The sequence below is a fragment of the Lissotriton helveticus genome, chromosome 1_1 (assembly GCF_964261635.1).
Source record: "Lissotriton helveticus chromosome 1_1, aLisHel1.1, whole genome shotgun sequence".
NCBI lineage: Eukaryota > Metazoa > Chordata > Amphibia > Caudata > Salamandridae > Lissotriton > Lissotriton helveticus.
Window position 1 is genome coordinate 1,305,006,868 of NC_136057.1, and position 18,393 is coordinate 1,305,025,260.

Here is an 18,393-nt window from a genome sequence, read left to right on the forward strand (position 1 = left end):
AATTTGAAGTATAATTCTAAGGCTAGTTCTTCACCAGATCTTTACCAGAGTGTATAGCTAATTTACGGTTCCAATTCAACAGTATAAAAAGTACAACGCCATTAGCAACATAGTGTATTGAACATAAGTGTTCCATGAACTGTTACTATAGTAACAGGCAGAAAGCCGTTTGGGGGTAGGGTTAAAAGTTACTGGCTGTACAGAAACCGTTATATTTACCCTGGATCCTCTACATGACAGAAAGGAAAGCAAAGTAAAACAAAACACTGTGTACCAGATTTACAACCCCCTTGCACCACTTTAGCATCCAACCCCCCTACAAAATTACAAGTCTGTGAGCCTCAACAACCCCCCTCAAGCTCTGGGAATCACCCCCCCCCCCGGGAATTTGTGTATTACGGGAGGCAGACTGCGTGGCCCTCCGCCTGGTGCCCTCGAGGGCCCTGGAAACTAATGTGACCGGCTCCTGCAGTGTCCCGGGGTGCCAACCCCCGCTATACTTTGACAGAGCGGGACTCTCACAACTCCCGCCCTCCCATTACAAACATAGTTTGTATTTTGAAAGACTGAGCAATTAAATCTATTCTCACTTTCAAAATCCATATCAGATTGCATTTCCATATACAAATTAGCATCTACCCATGCAAAAAAGCAATACTGGCTCCCGAAGAACGCAAAAGTTCATCACACAATGTTGCTAAAAAAACAGCAAGTGTGCTCGACTTCTCAATATACTACCTTATCCTATGTAATGTTATTTTCAATCACGTTCTGATAACCAATAAGAATCATGCTTTTAAAAATCAAAAACATGCACCCTAGTTTTCTGTGTAGAATGTTGTCAAACAGCCAATTATTTATTTTCTGTTTTAATTTCACTTTTCCCCCAAACTCCCTTTGTCTATTCTAACATATCCCAAAGGCAGAAATGGAACTACTCCAATCTATTTTGTCCACAGATTGAGAAAGCTAGGAAAAAATGTGAATAAATCTGTTTCTACTTTTTTCCGAGATTATAGAATGGTGTCCATATACCACAAAAATCTGAGTTTCAATATGCATGGCATCTATAGGAGAGATGCTGTACATTTTACAGATGAAGGGAACAGAGTCTTTCTCATGAACTTTAGACTCTGCATCGGTATTTACTTGTAAGTACTAAAATCTCTCAATAAACACAAGGGTTCTTTTTAGAGCCACCCAACATCTATACACATAAGCTTGATGTATATCTCAAAAATACATGCTTCTTTTTTTTCGGCGGCGAAATGTGCGGATCCTACGCACATCCCGCAACTTTTTATTAAAAAGAAAAATACTATCTTACTTTTTTTGCCCTACGGGTCCATATGTGACCCCCTGAGCAGACCTAGCAGGTCAGGGTGTGTCTACCCTGCCCCCTTTTCACATTTTGCACACATATTTCACTGACTTCCTCAGCCTCGCTTCTACCGAGGCACAAAATGGCTGCCAACAGTTCCTGATTTCGAATGTTTACAACCGCTTGACAGCCAATTAGAATTGAGCACGTGATCGGGACGGTGCGCTTATCCTACGAGGCCAATCCTCGTACAATCCGCGGATCCTCCGCGCCCATAGATATATAACTGACTTTAACCGTCATTTTCAAAGAAACTACTGAACAGATTGACACCAGATATGCCAAAGGCACAAGTCGGAACTGAGGACTACCACTCTGGCAAATTTGGTGTAATTCCATTCAGCCGTTCGAGTGTAGCCGTGGCTTAAGGTCCTATGGGAAATTGCATGGGGAAAACACGTTTGGGACCCCCCTTTTTTCTCGGCCCTCGCTTCACCAATTACCCCCAAACTTTCAGGGAAGGAGCGGAACGGAGCTGGCCAAAAGTGTTGGAATATTTCAAGAAGATTCATCAATCAACGCCAAAGTTATTGCCAATAGAATGTTGCAGATTTCCTGTGGATAATAGGTCCTAACTATAACTACCTACTGGCGACCGCCAGTAGGATGGAGATATATATATATATATATATATATACATATATATATATCGGGTCGGACCTATTCATCCAGTGGTCTGTTAATTTGTCATTCACATTTTACCCTTGGTCACCACTGCTTACAACATGGGGAAATGCAGCAGCCCACTCCAGCTATTGCCTCCCGTATTTTAGCTGCTCACATATGCACCTTTTTCTAAAAAGCGTTACACTTCAGTGCCAGCGTAGTGGGCCAGTCGTTCCTTTCATTTCTCTTTTTTGATTTACTATTTGTTTTCTTTTCATTTCTATTACATATTCTTCCAAAAAGTATAAAGAAACTGCAAGCTTGTTAAGGCAATAACTGTTGGTTGTGACAATGATTATTTTTTAATGTGACCGGTTGATTTTAAACCGTAAAATCCTGTTGCGTCATTACAGCGTCCTACATTTCCTTTAAGGACAAAACAACTACCACAAATCTCTATCAGCAACTTATTACTCAGTCTGCGAATCTTGTGTATTATATTGACCACTCCCACCCTTTCCACCACAGCTGAAGCACATATGAAGTTATTATGTGTTACACACAATACCCAATTTATTCAGTCTGACAACCTGTGAATGACGAAAGGCTGAGTGGGAGAAAATGTTCTGGTCAGCAAGTCACCCCGAGGCAGGCCAGTGTGCAAGAAAAATAAAATTTCCACAGGCCGGTGTGTAGACCTCTTTATTGGTTCCAAGTAAATATGTACATAAGTTCACATTCCAGTTGCCAGCCCTTACTCCAGGCCCACCAGGAGCAGGCTCCCTGCTGCTCAGCCCATCCCAAACTGTCACCACTCATCCACACAGGCACCCAGGCATTCCAGTCATCACAGTCACACCAACATTCCAATACCATCTCTCACTCTGGCTGAGCAGCTAGGATAAATCTAGGATGGGTAACATACATAAACAATGAGGATATAACATTATCCCCTTCCTTTTAAATGAAAAATGAAAGTATGGGAAAACATGGGAATAACTATAAACAATACAAGAATATATACAGACAAAGAAAAGGTTCAAACTCAGGGAAGCAAAACTAAATATCACTTCACAAGCTTAGGCACACTGCATATTCTGAAGGAAGGAAAACTATTGAAAAGTAAGTATGAATCAAAAGCAAGCAATATCCCCATCCTTCCCAATAAACAATAAGAAAAAATGTAGTGAAGGGTGGGCCACACCCGAAGACAAACGCCCAAACAAAAAACAGGGTAAAAGGGTGAAACCAACACGAAAGATACACATGTACCACAAGGTGAACAACACAGAGGGTACACACAGTGAGGCGCAGGGCGACTCACACACAACACCTGAAGCACAGGGGGACTCACACAGAACAACACGTGAGGCGCGGGCGACTTACACACGACACTAACCAGTGACGCGCAGGGCAACTTACACACAAGATACAAAACGTGAGGCGCAGGGCGACTTACACACAACATGACAAGACGTGCAGCGCAAAACGCCTTACAACACATCAGACCCAATGAGCACACCAAACGTGCAGTGCATGACGACATGCACACAATATGCAGCATAATGTAAAACGTGAAAATGGGGCAAACACCCCTAAACACACATCCTATGAAGGGATGTACCGTAAAGCATGTAAATGGGGATAACTCCCATAACCCACACCAGTGTAAGGGTTGTCATCATAAACACGTGTAGATGGGAACTAACCCATAAGCCTACCCCCATGTAGAGGTCACTACATGTAAAATGTAGAAATGGGACTAGTACCCACACCCATCCCTCATGTAAGGGAGTACAATGTGACTACCACCCACTAAAAAAATGGGCCACCTATCTGTAGTGTAGCATAAACTGTGGCATTACAAAACATGAAAATGTTCCATAAGTCATGCAGAAACAATTCCAATTGTAGTACATTTATAAACTGTAACCCACGCTGGTGAGCGACCTCTCACCCGAGTACTACTAGGCTAGAAACTCCCTCGCGTAAGGGAACTTATGCTTACTAAAAGCACGGGCAACTTAAACCCATAGCACAAACCCATGTGTAATGGATGTAACAATAAAAATAGAAGTGTAAACACAAATGTACTGTAAATAGTGAGCATGACAAATTAGTGCAAAAGTGAAAACTTGGGCGAGAAACAACTCCTCATACAATCACTGTAGAACGGAATATGTAACCTGCCTCATTCTAAACATGTTGACCGCAAAAAAAAATTGTGGAAAATAGTATTGATTACTTTCAAACCGTATATACTTTGAAGACCAACATGCAATGGACATCGAGACAGCCCCAGACACAGTAACACTGGCAATAGTTGCTTCCGACCAAAGACTTGCAAATTACCCCATTTACAAAGGCGTCAAAGTCCATGGTGTGCCTGTCACCGGGATCGTGTCCAGCACATTATAGTACAACAGCAAACAAACTTCAAACTGAGGACAAGTGTTAGTAGAACTCCTTAGAGAACGGCAACACAGACAAATTTTGACCTGACACCAGATGGCAGCCCAAGGAAAGTAAGAAAAACAAACTGCCACTCACCACCGGAACTCTAGGAAGTGTCCACTGTCCTCAGTGATCATAGGATGATCCTCTAGTGTCCATTACTCGTGAAAACAAAGTGTCAAAACGCAGGACATCTTTTCGCGTCGCACGTGCCGCATCTAAAATAGCGATGAAAACGTGGTTGGCATATTGAAGACTGTTCAAACTTGAAACAGCAGTGGCAGCCAACCAAAACATGGCGGCACGTCGTCTACGTCGCGCCATATCTCACGGCGCGTCCATGCTGAGAGGCGTACACCAGCAGTCCAAGGCATCGAGGAAACGACGACGTCAGAGATAATCCCAAGAACGAACTCCAGGACGCAGGTAAGAGTGCGCGCTGTGAGTGACACTCGCCTCTATTTCAAATCTAAATGCTGCAATACAACTGCCAATAGTTCAGGGGATGCTGACAATATAAAAATAGTCTCACGCCCGAAAGACCACAGCAACACAGAATAAGGCAGAGGTCTTCAAACTTTTGGATGCTGAGACCCCCCTGTCAACATTTTCAAGCGTAAGGACCCCCTCCTGACAAAAATTTCTAAACCTCTAGGTTATGAGGAAGGTGAGGACCAAATTATGCGACAGGCTTGACTAAATTGTGTGAGTAGAAAATGTAAATATTGTTATGTGATGCTGTGTATTTTGGGGTAGCATTGCTTTATCATTTAGAATTTTTTTAAACACAGTAATACTGAGGAAAGATTTCACCACATCAGTAACAGTTTATAACCAAAATACAGCAATTAACATCAGAAAGATGTCTAGTCAACCTCTGTGAAGGGCCTCCCAATCCGCAGGAATACGCGCTGCCACATTAGAAGCTCACCTGGCCATGGCCGGGAGCAGCAAGGGTGCATTCAAACCGTGGCGGTCTTGTGCAGAGTTAAGCAGTTTACCCATGCCCCTTTCCTCTCACCCCCTTCCTTCTATCCCTCTCTTCTCTCCTCTCCCAACCCCGGATCCCTCTCTCACATTGCAGGCAGATGGTTATTAGCCCCAGGACACCTTTTGGTAACAGTAGCGCACTACAAATGTAAATAATAGGCAGAAGCAGGGGATATCCACTAGACCCGAACTTCAGGGGGGAGTGTAACACTCCCAGCCAGGGCTTGTCCAAGCACTGGTCGCACATGGTGCAACAGTCTTTCCACCTTCTCCATGAATTCCCTCACTACCACTCACCAACAATACACCTCATCTCTCTATAGCACCTGTCTGACAAACATTTCATTTTTTTATAGCGCTACTCATAGTTTACTCACACTCAGTTCTGTGATGTGCATGGTACATCTTCTTTGTACCAGGCACTTTAACCTTGTGCACTGTGTGGGTGACAAGAGTGCCCATGTGACTGCACGGTGAGCAATGCAACAGTGTGAGAGTAGGGTAAAAGGAGTGACTGCAGGGTGAGTGATGTGACCATATGAATTTGGGTTCGGCTGTAAGTGCAGAGTGGGACGAATTAGTGCATGGTTAGTGATGGCCCTGGTTGAGTGAGCTACAGATTGAGCAGTAAGGGGGGGACAGGTGAGTGAAGTGTCACATGAGTGCAGGGTGAGAAGTGTGCTCGTGTGACGGCAGGGTGAGGTACAGAGTGAACAATGCAAGCGCATTTTTAGTGCAGAGTGATCACTGTGAGAGCAGGGTGATCAGTGTGAGTGTATGGTGATCAGTGTGAGTGCAGGGTGAGCGGGTGAATAGTGTGAGTGCATGGTGATCAGTGTGAGTGCATTGTGATTGCTGAGTGCATGGTGATCAGTGTGAGTGCATGGTGATCAGTGTGAGTGCATTGTGATCAGTGTGAGTGCATTGTGATCAGTGTGAGTGCATTGTGATCGCTATGAGTGCATGGTGATCGCTATGAGTGCATGGTGATCAGTGTGAGTGTATTGTGATCAGTGTGAGTGTATTGTGATCAGTGTGAGTGTATTGTGATCAGTGTGAGTGTATTGTGATCGCTGGGAGTGCAGGGTGAACGTGAAAGTGAAGGGGAGAATGAGAAGTGAGTAGTCTGAAAGCAGGGTGCATTCCCAGAAACTTGAAGCGTAGGGTTTCAGATACAAGTTAAACTATTGCTATAATGGCATTAATGAGGGTTCGAGGGTGAAGGAAATAAATAATGTGCTGATCCTGCAACAAACTTCCAGTCTAATGATTAGGGTTACCAGCTCATTATTTTGATGGCCCAGAAATAAGCAGTCACCTACAGCTGTATTTTTTGCACTTATCTGTGAATACTTAGAACAGGAAATATAAATAGAAAGCACTTTTAATTGTGTTCTAGGGATGCCTCAATGATCCATGACTAATAATTAAAGAGAATAAAGACAGAAAAGTCACATAACTAATTAATACATACTTTTTTATTTATAACTCTATTTAGTGTCAAGAGCAGGTCTCTGCAGGATCTTTAAACAACACATAGCAGGCATGTTTCTTTTGGCAACCCAACTTTATATTTCTTTTCATTAAATGCATTCTCACACTACAGCAGTAAGTGTACAAATACAAATGTAAGGAATAGGCAGAGTGGGGGCCCAGGGGGTACTGGAACCATAAAAAACTAAGCTTTGGTAATCAGTTAACAAAGGCATGTAAATGTGCCAATGGTTTTTATAGACCTGTGAAAAACTCGGGCCGGATATAAGACTCCAGACACTGCCCAGCCAAGGCCCCAGGAGCGCGAGCTGCACTGCAGCAGCCCAGGTTGAGACACAGGATGGGGGAGGAGGGGGGCTGAAGCCCTGGAGGCCAGGGCAGAAGTGACACTATGAAGGCGCGACCCCCTTTGCATCGCTCCACGGCCCCCCTGGGGGTCGCGCCCCACAGTTTGAAGACCCCTGGAATAAGGGCTCTATTCCCAAGGCTCAACAGCAACACAATTAGATTGCAGGCAACGTGACCGGATTTCCAAACATCCACAGTGCAATCCCAACAAACATCAAGCGTGATTGTAGGTCTAATGCTCGTGACAGTAGTGTGAAAATTCAGCTCCCATATGAAGCAAGCGAAACTCCGTAATTGGGTTACCATTCACCACTAGCCTCTAAGGCAATGTAATATTGATCCATTAATCACTTCTGTGCACTCACAACATGGCTCACCTCCAAAAATCATGAGGAGCAACAGAAACACTGCACAGACATGACTAGGACGTACTCGCATTGAGACAGGAACCAAGACACTGAATGTGTACCTCAGTAGAAAGCATAAAGATTTCTTTAGAGAACTTGAGCTGGAGTTTTCAGTCATCCACTCTTTGTAGATCTCACAAAACGATGTGGCTTGAACTCCCACATGTAGTAGTAGTGTGCCTTACACCACTTACACACTGGCAACAAAGACCTTTTTAAAAGTTCAATGGAGGGGCGTGGTCTAGCTGCGAATGGAGTGAGACGTGCGCCGTGTGAGCTCCCGTAAGCTGCCACCTTCAGCTGCCTGTAACGCGGAGCTGGGACCCCATCGGCGTCAAAAGCCGGAGGGCACAGACAGCGGAACGGTTGATGCACCTTCCAGAGAGCGGACATCGGTCCAGACCGGTCTGGTGTAGGGAAGCAGATCTCTGGCCCTCGTCAGTCGGACCCTGCGGCGGCCGCCACCATTTTTAATTCTGTGGTCTCGGGCCTCCCTCAACACTGTAAGCTGCTGCCTGCCTCCTCCGACCCCGCAGACGAATCACAAGGGAAGCGAAGCGGCTGGGGCATTCCCGTGTGTGCGGACAGCGGCCCGGGTTGGCCCAGCGAGGGGGTGCGGACCTCCTGCCCTTAACAGCCGGACCCAGTGGCGGCCGCCGCCATCTTGGGTATTGCGGTCCTGGGCCTCATCCAGTGCTGGGTGTAGCTGCTTGGCCCCATCGACCCCGCAGACAGGCCTCCCAAACTGAGATGAGCGCCGGTCCCCACCTGGGGCTCACTGATGCCTGGGGCGTAATTGAACCGCAAGACATCCTGGCCTCACAGACTGCGACGACTGCCATCATGGGCCTTCCCCTCCCCCCGGAGCAGAAGTGGTGCGGAGAGAGGACACCACGAGCCCCTTAGGCGGCGGCCCTCCATAACGCCGGTTGGCAAGACTGAGTGGTGACATTGAGAGGCACTTGGCGGATACAGGCCCTTGGAGGGGCTGATGGTGTCCTCGCAGCAACCTGGCCTGGGAGTAGCTGCCCTCCGACCTGGTGGGTCTGCGCGAACCTACATCCCTCCTCGCCCAGCCCACACTGTGTTCCTGCTGGACTGCAGCACCGACGCTCTGAGCAGGTGAGGTGTAGGGGTGGGGGTGCCTCTGCATGCTGTGGTCTTGCTGGTCTGACCCGCCTGACAGGGACACCCGCACCCTCCCGTGGACACTGCACTTTGCTGGCTGCACGTGCGCCCAGTGAGTCGCCCTTGCCCGAGGCCTACTCAAGCGGACTGCTCCTTGCACGACTGGGAGTTCGACGGAACTCGGCGGCGAGGGGCCTTCAGTGGTTGACCACTCTGTTGCTGGTGGATCCTTTACATGATCTGACTCCCCGAGGCCCTCTGAACAGGTAGATGGGGCCTGGCTTGAGGGAGCCTACACGCTAGCATCCACCACGCGGGGGACAATACTCTTTGCATCTGCTACATCCCTATGGACTGGTGCTGGCTGGCTGGGGGTGGCCCCTGCACCCCTCATCGCCTAGTGGACCCAGCATGGCTGTCTAGCTTGCTGCCTTGGGCATTGTGAAGTGACATTGGTCCCCAACCCCCAGCGACATCAATACAACTCGGCAGCGGCACAACTTCTGCACCTCTCCATCACACCACCATCAAGCTCAACACGCCTACCCTCCCGCACCCGGGAACCTGCGTAGCCAACTTGGTCCAAGGTACGCCACTGAAGGAGAACCTCACACACGCACCCAGGGGAGCAATCTGCCTTTCAAGCCAAGCAGGACATCATCCAGCACATTCGATCCATGGAAGAGAGCCGTTCACCTACTAGCTCTCGCCCCTCCACGCCCGGAACGAAAGGACACGCTTTGTCTCCTCCGCTACCCTTGACGGGCACGCGCTCTGAAGGCATCAAGGCTTGGGACATGTGAATGCCACCCACAGGGCCCAGGAGAGCAATCGAACTAGTAGCCTGTCTGTCCTGGCACAGGAGTCGGCACCCAATGCAGTTGCAGACCTCCCGCATTGGAGATCTGGGTCACCGGTGAGTGGGGGCCTGCCTGCCATCAGCAATCCTGCCTGGGGCGGGACCTGGCTTAGCAACGGCTGCTACGCTGGCCTGGCATTTACTTTGGGGGAATACCCAGCTGACCAACGAGATTTCCTCCCCAAGCGCCTCCCGCTGCTGATAGGGGGCAAAGTTTGAGGGCCCGCTATCTGTACAGGAGGGAGAGCTGAGCTGATGCTGGTGATGGGGGCCACGAGTCTCTAGTGTGCCTTGCGAAAGACCGCGTGACCCGCAACGCTCCTCTGTCTACTATTACACCAGGCCCCTCATTTGACTGCCAGCACGAGCTGATCTAGGCCTCCCCACGGACGCGCGTGTGTGTGTGTGTGTGCGCGCGCCTGTGCGTGTATGAAATACTATGTTCACATTTGTGTGTGCTTGTACATGTCTGTGCGTGTGATGGTCTTTACATGTACTTGGGTGTTTTTGTATTAGAGCATGTGATTCTATGTGTGCTTGTGTTTGTGCTCGCAGATGTTTCTGTATGTGTGCTTATGTCTGTGCGTGTGATGGTCTGTGCATGTATTTGAGTTTTTTGTATTAGAGCATGGGATTGTATGTGTGCTTGTGCGTGTGGATGTTTCTGTATGTGCGCCCTCTGTTCACGTATGAGTGTGTGCGTACATTTGTTGTGTGCTTGTGCATGTCTGTGCCTGTGATGGTGTGTGTGTGTGCATGTATTTGTGTGTACGTCCTTGGGTATTTTTGTTCTGGAGCATGATGGTTTATGTGCATTTGTGCGTGTATATGAGAGTGAGCGCATTTGTGTGTGCTTGTGCATGTCTGTGCATGTGATAATATTTGCGTGTGCATGTATTTGGGTGTTTTTGTATTACGGCATGGGATTTTATGTGTGCTTGTGTTCTTTGATGTTTCTGGCTATATGCTTGTCTGTGTGCGTCAGTGCGCATATGAGAGTGTGTGCTCACATTTGTGTGTGCTTGTGCATGTCTGTGCGTGTGATGGTGTGTGCACGCTGGATTTGTTATTGTCTGGCGGCCGCTGTCCTGGATATTGACTTTTACTGCCTGATGCCTAACCGTAGGATGGCCACCAGTGTACCAGTTTACAGTACAGTCCCCTGCCTGACCCAAAGATGGCTTCCATAGTGGTCCCCTACACGTTGTTTTACTTCCCTGGGACAACAATTTGACATTGACCAGACCTTCAACCTATCCCCTAACCTGCTTACACACCAGGACTTTGAACCTGTGGAACTTACCCCAGACTGGAGACCTCAGCGATTTGGCTGATGCCCGGTGGAGCTACCATATAGATAAAGAGAAGATGGGTTGTGGACTCCGCCTCCCTGCCGGACCTTGGGCAGATTTTTCCCTCGTCTCTACATCCTGTCTTCCTCCTACCTCTTTACCCTATCCCCTTATCCTTCCTGCTCCATTCACCTTGTCCCCTATGATCTTTAAATGCTTTTCTTGAAACTTATGTAACTTTTAACTGATGTAATTTGAAACATTATTGTCCCTCATGTAAAGCGCTCCGATTCCATCGGGTCTAGCCAGCGCTATATAATAACTCATTAATTAAATTTGTTCTCATTTAGTACTCTTTCTCCCTTTGTCTACCTCCCTAGCTCCTATCCACTCTCCCCTGAATCTCTCACCTTGCCTGCTAGTCTGCCTAGCCCCATGTCCTTTGTGCCCTTTGACTAAGCACTCCTAGTCCCCTTGTTTGGAAAAGATACAATATTTATACTCTGGAGTCTCAGCGTACCCACTGAGAGAGTCCACTGCGCCAAGGGAGCCACTCAGAGCTGAGGTATGGGAGCCACCCGCAACAGAGATAGGGAAGTGATACCACTTCCCCTGGGATCACAGCTTACTGGACTTTGGACGTTGCATTGACTCGTCTACCGGATTGTGTCCCCGTCGCCCTTCCCCTCTTCTTTCCATGCGATGCCCTTCCCCCTCCCCTTTCCCGCCTTCATTACCTGTCTACTTCCCCAGCTCCTTCCCGCCTCCCCTGAATCTTTCCCCTTGCCTGCTTTTCCCATTACGTATTTGTTCTTATTGTTTATCTTGAACTTACAAGTAACTATGTTGCCATGCTCTAATAACTGTGTACCCTTTGTAACAATGTAACCTGTAACTATGATCTGATGCTCATGTAAAGAGCTCTGATACCTCCGGGTCTAGCCAGCGCTATATAAAACCTTTAAAATAAATAAATAAATAAAATAAATATCTGCTCCTCCCCGATGCACCGCTCACATCTGATACCTGGAAATGCCGAGTCTGTGCCCTGCTCTCTGGATGGCGAGCTCCCAGCTCCAACCTGTAGGGGCTGGTGGCACAGGGTTGCCCTCCTTGCTGTCACGCTCTAAGCATGGACGATACAATCCCCCTGCTCCTGGGAGAGTGACTACTCCGGGATGACCTGTGCCTTTCGGCCACGATTGTCCCTGGACTGGAACAGGACTCTCTGGCCCTGTTGGCCAACGTTGTGTAGTGTGGCCTAAGGCCTGCCTTGCATGCATGTTATGTTAGCATGGCTTATTAGAAGTTTAAATGCCATTTTACCTTTCGCCGCTTTTGCACACGACACTGCATATAGCTGTTTTTGTAAGTTAGGCTACGTGAAGGTCTACACATGAGAAAAGGTTTGTTTTCGACATCTCTAGACTTACATCGTGCCCCTAGTCTGCACAGTGAGTGCTGAAGTCGTCAAGGTTATCATAACATGGTAGCTGTTGATCGACATGATCGAGTAACGGTTTTTAGACGCAACAATTTGGCAACTGTGAGCCAACTGAGATTCTGGCGTCCTTATTATTGCACAATTGCCATGATTTCACACACTTGGAAGATTTTCCGTTTCCAGGGATGCAGAGAGCTTTTGCTGATGCTGATGTGATTTACTCTTACTGAGCGGAGAGGTAATGGGGTCCCCAAACAAGCCTAAGAGACCTTCTTTAGTTTATTAATATAGTTCCTATATAGGGAGGGTGTTAAAACTAGGTGCTATAAGACCTGTTTTCACCATCATTGTAATATTATTTCTCCTTTTGTATTTTATAGAATTGTAACAATGCTGACCATATTATTTCTAATCATATGTCTGCTTATGTTGGCTAAGATACTGCACCTGAGATCACATCGTTAAAATAAATATTTTAACCTTACCTGTGTCTCTAATTTACTCCTGTTGTGGACTGGTATGAGAGTATAACGAAAGAGTGTTCGCACTTCCCACCATTCCTAAGTTTGTCCTAAGTCGCATGTTCTAGGTTGTCTAATCATTGGTTACTTTGCTATAGGACGAAGAGCTAATGTGACACTGATGCTAACTGGTTGGGGGTTTTCTAGGCACGGAGGTGGGTTTCTGGTAAACCACAATTCACTGATGTCCTAGGTCTCTGTTCACAGTTCTGTGTATGAGCAGGATCTTTGCAACATGGCGCCGCCAACGTAGTGGTCTTATTGTGAGACTCTTGAGTAGTGCTCGTATCAGTCCACGAACCCCTCACTATTATTTCCGGTTGACAGTGGTGACGGATTAAACCTACCTATAGTTACATAGGTCTTTTCAAGCTTGATATTTCAAAACGGTTTCTATTGAATTACTACCCAGTTGTGCTTTTTTTCTATTGCATGGTACTTATCTTTCACTGTGTCAATATGGCTGCGGTGGATATTGCAGTTCACAGTTGCATGGCTGTGCGCAATCATTTGCAGGATTTCCAGATCTCTTTGGAAGGCCATCAATCAATCAATCAATCAATCAAAGATACTTGTATAGCGCACTACTCACCCGGAAGGGTCTCAAGGCGCTTGGGGGAAGGGGTCCGCTATTGCTCGAAAAGCCAGGTCTTGAGTTGTCTCCTGAAGGCGAGGTGGTCCTGGGTCAGCCGAAGGTGGATTGGGAGGGAGTTCCATGTCTTGGCCGGCAGGTAGGAGAAGGATCTGCCTCCGGCGGTGGCTCTTCGGATGCGCGGTACGGCGGCGAAGGCGAGGCTAGTAGACCGTAGCTGGCGGGTGGGCGTGTAGAAGGTCAGGCGGTTGTTGAGGTACTTGGGGCCCAGGCCGTGGAGGGACTTGTGTGCGTGGGTGAGGAGCCTGAACGTGATCCTCTTGTTGACAGGGAGCCAGTGCAGGTCCCTCAGGTGGCCGGAGATGTGGCTGCGTCGGGGGATGTCCAGGATGAGTCGGACGAAGGCGTTCTGGATGCGTTGGAGTCTTTTCTGTAGCTTGGCTGTGGTTCCGGCGTAGAGGGTGTTTCCGTAGTCCAGTCGGCTGGTGACGAGGGCCTGGGTGACCGTCTTCCTGGTTTCGGTCGGGATCCATCTTGAACTCCCATTGTCGTACATGTGCGGTACAGAATACACACAGTTCAGCTCTTGTGGATAGTCTTGTGCGTAAAAGGTTCAAAACCACACTTGACATATCCAATCTGTCCCCTCCTAGTAGAAAATGGACAGCTTTTACCAGTGGTGGCAAACAGCGCCAATTTCGCTGTTTGGCTATGGGCTATAAGAACAGACTGGCATCTTTGCCGCCCGCGTAGTCTCGCTCTTGGAGGGGCTTGACGCAGATGCATGTTCGTATGTGGATGACATCTATCTCACAGACGACTAATTATGGCCACATCTGACATGTAGACCGCATAATTAGCAGTTTTTGGGATTTTGGCTATTTATTTAACTTTGCGAAAAGTCACATTGCAGAGTATACAGTTTTGTTCCTGGGTTACAAGCTCAACAATGAAGGTGGAGGTTTGGCTCCTCACTTCCTTGAGAAATGCGCACTTTTGAGCACTCCCACAACACTGAAAAAACTACAATCTTTGCTGGGCTTTTTTAATTTCGGACGAACCTACATTCCAAAATATGCCCAGCGTATCAAGCCTCTTTACACTTTGATACAACCTACTTTCTCCAAATCGTGCTGGCTGCCTGAACATTCAGCCATCTTGCAATCTTTGCAGGCTGATCTTCTAGAATCTAAATTCTTGTTGACTCGTGATAACCACACCAACCTGGTGATAAGAATCGTGCCAGGGACAGTGGGTTTCACGTACCTCACTTTTAATGAGGGTGACACAGTCCCTATGGCTTACAAGTCACACTTGTACACGTCGGCTGAGTTGCGGTTTTCCACTGTGGAAAAAGTTGTGACAGCAGTGCAAATGGCGATTCTAGAAGAACGTGCAGTGTCGCAGGGAAATCGCATTTTGGTTGTTACTCCATATCCTGCCTTGGAGGCAGTGACGAAAGCCAGTGTACCAAATTCAAAAGCTTTGCACCCATGGTGGATACAATTGGCCACGTCCTTGACATCTCTGGATGTCACATTCTTTTTTGATTCCTCTCTGTAGACTCAGGAGTTCTTGCAGTATGAATTTGTTCCTCCTGCTCCTCTGACAATGTGTCCACTTGAGGATTTCTGTTGTATCATTTACACTGGCGGACGCGCGCAAGCGGCTACGGTTCAAAGCACGCATATTCTTTGGCCTGCGCAATTGTGGTAGGTACTATGGTGGATGGTGAATTCAAGTCCGATGTCGTGCATACACAGACATTAGGGGACTGTACTGCCCAATTGGCAGAGCTTTGTGCTCTGATGCTTGCATTGGAGTACGCCAATCCGAGTGTGACTACTCTTATCGTATAAGTGACTCTTACTACTGTGTTCAATCATACAAAGACAATCTACCCTTTTGGTCTCAAAATAATTATCGTGACTCCAAGGGTCGCACAATAAAACATAAAATGATCTGGGTTTGAGTGCCTGAGCATAAAGAACGGCTGCCACTCGTGTTTGTAATTCATACTCTGGGTCACCAGCGTGTTGGAGTTCACGCTGTTGGCAATTGTCTTGCAAATGAAGCCGCTAAGAACGCAGTTGCAGCATACTCAGTAGCAACAGTTACACGTTCCAAAAGTAAGATTGATAATGACTATTGCTGCAACAGAGAAGGGAGGTAATTACCCTAGAGGCTTCCCTTCTAAATACTCTTATCATTTAAGTCCTGATAAAGTTCCTAATGTGAGAATTAACGACGTTGGTGACAGGTTGATACCCAACGCGGACCGCAGGCAGACTTTGATTACAGCAGCCCACGCTGAGATGGCCTCATCGCATGCCGGCATGTCAGCTACTGTATCTCTTCTCTAGCAACGATTTTGGTGATGGGGTTTGTACAAACAGACGCAAGATTATGTCCTTCAATGTGGCATTTGTCAGCAAATTAAACCTTCTATTGCTGCACGCCCGCCCCAAACTCAGTTGTACATATCTAATAAACCACTGGTGTGTGTTTATTTAGATCACTGCGGTCCTTTCTCCTCTGATACTGGGTATAAGTACATCTTAGTAGCAGTTGATTCGTGCACACGCTTTGTGTGGTTGTGGCCGCAACGCAGTGCTGATTCCAGAACTGTTGTAAGGGATTTGCGTGTCATTGTAGGAATTTTTGCGTGTGGTACCTTCCATTTGGACTAGGGTCCAGCATTTGCCTCTAATGCATACAAGGATACCATGAGTTCCTTGGGGTTCCAGGTCAAATTTTCGTCTCCATACCGGCCTGAGGGCATTAGTGTTGTGGAGCGAATGAACCGTGACTTAAAGCAATCCTTAAAAACTAAGGTATTAGGTACTGGCCGAGGCTGGCTAACCCACCTCAATAGCGTACAGCGTGTACTAAATAATCTCCCTAGAAGGTCTCTGGGTGGGCAGAACCCATACGAAATGCTCTTTGGCATCAAAATGTTTGTTCCAGACCTTGAGGGTCTAGACTTGGCGGCGGCTGCCGCATCCTTTGACGTAGATGAACATTCTAATGTTTTACAGAACCTACAAAAGGCCAGAGACAGTCTTGCAAATGAACACTTGCCCTCCACATCTCATGCTGCATTGCAGATTCCGATAGTCGGCTGGCTACCCCGAGTTGGAGAACTGGTCCGAGAGAAGATCAAGAACAAGAATGAATTTGGTCCCTCCTATCGAACTCCTTTGACAATTTCAAACTACACAGGGTGGCCGATTCTTCTTAGCATGACACCTGCGGTCTCATGTCCAGCAGTGGTGCGACACTCTGTGTTGGCCCCGGATCCTGCCATTGGGCCTGATGTTGCCATTGAGATAAATACAGTTACTGAATATACTTACCCTACTGGCTTGTCTACGCCTGATTTGGAGATCGTGTGGCTAATCAATCAAGTTTTTTATTTGACACTGGCTCAACCACATCAAAGCCCCCTTCAAAAGTTTCAATTTACTGTTTGACAAAAAAAAAAAAGTTTCAATTTATGCTACATGGTTTAAAAAACATTTTTTGACCCCCCCTTGGACTTACATTTGGCTGGTGCTTTTTTCAAACTTTTTATTCCTGTCCATCAGATTTGTGGTGTCTTTTTTCGTTTTGTAAATGGACACTACGTTCATGAAAGAACTACAATTAGACTAATTGATGGAACTTTGGCTCCCCACTCCTCTTCGCACATCATGAAGAGCGACCAGACATTTGTGAATATAACTGCTTGGCCCGTTTTAGATGGGATTGTATGGGATGCTGTGAAGTTCCAGATTCAAGGGCCCACAGAGGTTATTAAGGACCCCAATGTACTTCGTGTTTCTATGGGGGATGTGGTTAAACAAAATATTCGCTCTGATGATTGGGACGTTCAAGCCACAGAGGCTTTATTTTCTGATTTGAAATATTATGCTGCCTTTGATGCTGAAGATTTGTATCTAGATTCTGCTAACTATGGTGATTTATTCTGTTACAAGCATTTTAGAAATCACTTTCTGCGTAAAGCAAATACATTTAGAAATGTAGTAAACTACACACAGTGGGAACATTGTCCCGCACCTGTTGAAGGCAGCTCTAAGACTCTTTTGAAAAAGTTTTCTTATTTTACTGATTTTCATCAATCAAACCCTGATGCATTTTATTTTAAGATGACTGAGAAGTCCTCTTCCAAGGTTAGACTTACCCACACAAAATTACTGAATTCAAAGTCCTTTATTGACCATTTGGCTGTTGGGGGCTATGAACTGTGGAAAGATACCGTTGATATTAAATCTGTTTGAGGTTCTAAAAGTTGGCAAGTGCAAGGCACCGAGGCTTTGCATTGTGCATGTCTCATCCCAAATCATATGTTGTTTCTGAATGCTTCTATTTCACAAACCACCTGCTTTGGATTGGCTACTTATTGGCTACTTCTAAAAAATTAAAGGCTCCTTCATTTCCTGATTTGGGTGAATATCCCCATTGAAATAATTACACCAGTACTTCCCTTACTGATTTACAAGCCCTGTTGAGAAATTCCTCTTTTAATGTTTCCAGCATTAATCCTGAAGGCTGGTTGTTGTGGCAAAGAAGTGCAGATTCCTGCAAGCACTGTTTTCTAGGTCTGACCCCTGGCTACACAGAGGTTAGAGTAGATCCCCGATTCGAGGGTCAACATTCAGTCACCACCTATTCTGTCGGCAAGTTGTGTCAGAGTTGGCTCAAACACTCTACCTTAGCGTCAGTTAAATCACATTTGTCTAAACTGACTGACGCCATTGATTTGAATGATTTTGTAAAAGGTCCTGCATCAGGCAGATCGAAAAGATGGATACATGCTGCTTACAACAAGGTTTGGAAGCCGTCCCAAATTGAAGCTGCTTCTAGGCTCAGAGCTA